The sequence below is a fragment of the Triticum aestivum genome, chromosome 5A, assembly GCF_018294505.1.
Source record: "Triticum aestivum cultivar Chinese Spring chromosome 5A, IWGSC CS RefSeq v2.1, whole genome shotgun sequence".
Taxonomy (NCBI): Eukaryota; Viridiplantae; Streptophyta; class Magnoliopsida; order Poales; family Poaceae; genus Triticum; species Triticum aestivum.
In genome coordinates, this window is record NC_057806.1 from 647,114,355 (window position 1) to 647,118,348 (window position 3,994).

Sequence of the window (3,994 nt, forward strand, 5' to 3'; positions counted from 1 at the left end):
ATACCCGCGTGATCCTAATTTTTTTTAGTGAAATTTGAGGAGAGAAGAATCAAAACTCTACGTCAGGATGCCTTATCAGAGCGATGAGACCGGGAAGTAAAAAGAATTCCTAAACTCTCCAATATATAATTCCTAAATGACTCAAAACATTTTTTTAGACTCAAACTCGGCCGCTAAAAACGATCCATCAATGAGGGCTCCCAATCCCAGCCACATCTCCGGCGATCTTTCGCCATGTCTTCACCGAAGAGGCTTTCCTGGGTCGTACTGAGGAAGCACGTCCCGGTCTTCGACGCCGAGGAGAAGCATCAGGAAGACAAGATCATGGCCAAGGCGAGCAAAGATTGGGGGGACATCGAGAAAGGGTCCTGGATACTGGACCAGTTCTCGCTCGACGCGCACCTCGTCGAGCCGCCGGAGCTCCCCACCTTGTCCGTGCGCGCCAAGATCGAGACGCAGGAGCGAGGCATCGGGTGCGTCCTCGACTCCGTCGTGGAGAACTACCTCGTCATGACTCTGGGGTTCTGCGACAGGTGGTACGGGCTCGTCTACGACGCAGCCAAGAACTCGCTCTCGCTGCTCCCCGCCACCATGGATTCCTTCGAGGGCTACGACTTCGCGTCGAGAGTTGATTCTGTGCCCTTCTTCTTCCTGAGGCAACCTGCCGTCCTGCCACGCGACGACGGTTCCTACGATCTGTTCAATCTGGGGTTCCGTTTCGCTACACGCGACAGAGTGTTGCAGGGGTCGTCGGGCATCATCTTCCGGTGGTCGAGCCATGCCGCTGGCAAGAAGTGGACGAAGCAGGAGGCGCGCTTCAGCCCGCATACCCAGGTGCCGCGCCAGCCGGCGTACAAAGTAGACGCGGCCTTCACTTTCAAAGGGAAGGTTTTCTGAGCCGATCTCATGCTTGGCGCCATTGTCTGTGACATGCCATCCACCGGTACCACTACCAGCGAAGACCTTGACCACGTGGAGCTCGACTTCATTCATCTTCCCGAGGAGTGCCAAGGCCGTGACTTCTCCCGCAGTTACCCCAAGGATCGTCGGACCATGGGCCCTGTCGGGGACTCCATAAAGCTCATCTCCATTGTCACCATCAGTGGCGACAAACCCCCGTGACAACACGCCCCCTGCCGACGTTGTGCTGCGGAGCTGGACTCTGTCGCCAGACCTTCACTCATGGACGAGAGATGAAGACATGGAGCTGCCCTTGCCGCTGCTCTGGCAGTCGGAGGCCTACAAGCGTGAGAGGCTGCCGCAGGCCATGCCGCAGTGCCCAGTCCTCAAGGCCGACGAGGTTGGTGTCCTCTACCTCTTGCTGGGAGATTACTACCTCGATTGGGAGAGAAGGGCTCGGCTATGCAGGGAGATTGAGTGTGTGATCAGCATCAACATGCGCACAAAATCTCTCCTGTCCTGCAGCCATCGTCCGATCAAAGATGGCTTCTCACCCAAGTGGCGAGACAAAGACCAGCCTTCCAAAGGTTTCCGTCCCGTCATGCCTTCCCTGTTTGCCGCCAAGTTCTGCCCGAGCCACACTGGATGGTCTGATGATCTTCTGCCCAAGAAAAAAAAGAATCATCTAACAGATGGTAATTTGAATCTGAATCTAGTACTACCACTCCTCCTACTCCTACTTGATGTTATCTGCGCACATTCTGCTTGACTGATGACTACCCTTGCTTGATCAACCGTGATTTCAGCTTGACTGCATTGTAAGAGGCTGTTATTCTTTTTGAGGAAATTAGAGGATGTCCTTGATACTTCTTGGTGACTAGTCTGACAATGCTATATTTGCTACTGTAATTAAACTCAACTTCTAATTGCCGGAAGCTGTGTTCTGTTGCTACCTTAATTCGCTATATATGTCGTAATGGTCTCGATGAAGGCTGAATCCTCTGGTCTTGTTTATCATGTTCTGCTGCTGGATGAAGCTCGAGACGTTTTACGGAGCTCGTTGTGCGTGCCTAAATGATGCTGGGAGCAAAGAGCAACTAGTGTGCTTGTATTTTTAGAGAGCTCTAGAGACCATTGCTTCTTTTATCTTTTTCTTTTTCTTTTCAAATGTTCGGTTTAAATCTCAAAATCAGTGCATTCTTGTGTTTCTACTTTTTTTTTAAACGGAGGCAAAAGCTTTGCCTCATCTTATTAATAAAGAAGAGAAGAATTGCCTGGTTAATCAATGAAAAACCAAGCGAAAACTGTTACAACACGTCCACACAGGACACACACGGCGACCTGGCAACCAACACAAGAACGCACACACGTCACTAAGGAGAGAACGCCCTCAAGGTTGCAACCTAGTGTCATCGTCATCACACCTCCATGAGGGCGACTCCGACTCCACAATCGACAACCATCAATGTAGCCCTCACCGCAAGCAAACGCCAAGGCCTGCGCCGGCCGATGCCAAACAATCAACCGCACACGCCGGCTACTAGGTAGCTCTGACTTTGTCAACGAGCATTGCAGGAAAAAAGCGCTGAGCCTGCACCAAAACCAACCACCCGCCTCGCGTCATCGTTGCCGCAAGGGCCCTCCTCAGCAACTCCGACTCCAAAAAACAGAGTGAAGCACGACAACCCCTCGAACACGCCGGATGAGACCGACTATCAAAACTCAGCTGCAAATCAACTCCACCCGAAGCCGCCATCGTTGCCACACAAGAATCAGCACCAACCACTCACATCACCGGTTGGGCACCTGCCAACCATGATACCGTGCATGTCCAGCCCAAAGGAGGCACGAAGAAGGATCAAGAGTCTTCAAAGCAACGCCCCAAAGGAGGAAACGCCGTAGGGACGATGTCGTTGCCCGACCCAGCCGGGTCTAGGGTTTCGCCCGAAGAGCTTGATCCAGAAGTAAAAGATGCACATGAACACAACAACACCTCCAAAAAGAAACACCACGCCCACAGGCACCGGCAAGGCTATCGCCTGTAGCAGTGCAGACCATCACCTCCATGCAGCCGGCAAAGGCCGACAGCACCTCCGTGACCCGCACACACCTGACGCGGTGGCCGCACCACCACCAGCACGTGTTCCTACTCATGCATTCGTTGTCTTTTTATTTATGCATTGCGGGTATGCGCGTTCTTGTGTTTTGACTATTTGGATGTTTAGATGTGTGTTTGGATCAAACATCGCTGCAGAAGATTTTTGTTCTCTGGTTTCAATGCTCTTTTCTTGCAACCCAATTTTTGGGCAATTCCCACAAAAAATTGCTCCATTTTTCGTTTTCCCGCAATTGTTGGAGATGTCTTTTGGCCTCAAAAAGTCAAAAGAAAGAGTACTTGTGCTCTATTTATAGGGCAATTGTTGGAGATGCTCTTACATATTACAAACGAAGTGGTTGCAAAACCATAGGACTGATCACACTAATTAAACAAGTGCATTGCAAAACCATGAGGAGTTTGGCGCATGCCTTATTCACACTACATTAATTGTCATTACTTGTCTGTCAACGACCTGACGCGCGTACACTACAACGACACTTCCTCACTGAGGTGAGATGCGTAAATCTATCCCTGCGCCTCCAGACCGTGACTACAGGGTGAAGCACACAACTGCGCAGTTTTCTGCATGCCTGTTGGTTAAGTCTGAAGGTGAATACCTGCATGGCTGCATCTCCTACCTTAGATGGTTAAGTCCGGTGAGCTTCTGATCAGTGCACCTCAGCATAAAGATTAAGCACAAAGAGTTTTAAAAGTCAGTGTCAACAGAGTTACCTACGAAACAAGAGTGATTAAAAGATTTTGTCAGATCCTAAAAGATTCAGGTGAGGACATAATGTTGTAGAGTGTTAACTTTTATTCAGTTATCTCCGACGATGGACATATGAGGGGAGTTGATAACGTCGTCTCCACATTCTACTCGATTTTTTCCTCCCGCTTTCTCCCCCCCCCCCCCCCCCCTCTCTCTCTGTTTCATGGTGATTTTTTGGTAACCCCAATCGATGTCGTACAAAATAGAATCAACGTAAACATATTAAC

General features: G+C 50.3%; 1 pseudogene; it reads left to right on the plus strand.

Annotated features, from left to right (window-relative positions):
• Positions 1-234: 234 nt before the first annotated feature.
• On the plus strand, positions 235-1,743 carry LOC123108174 (uncharacterized; annotated as a pseudogene).
• The last annotated feature ends 2,251 nt before the right edge of the window (positions 1,744-3,994 follow it).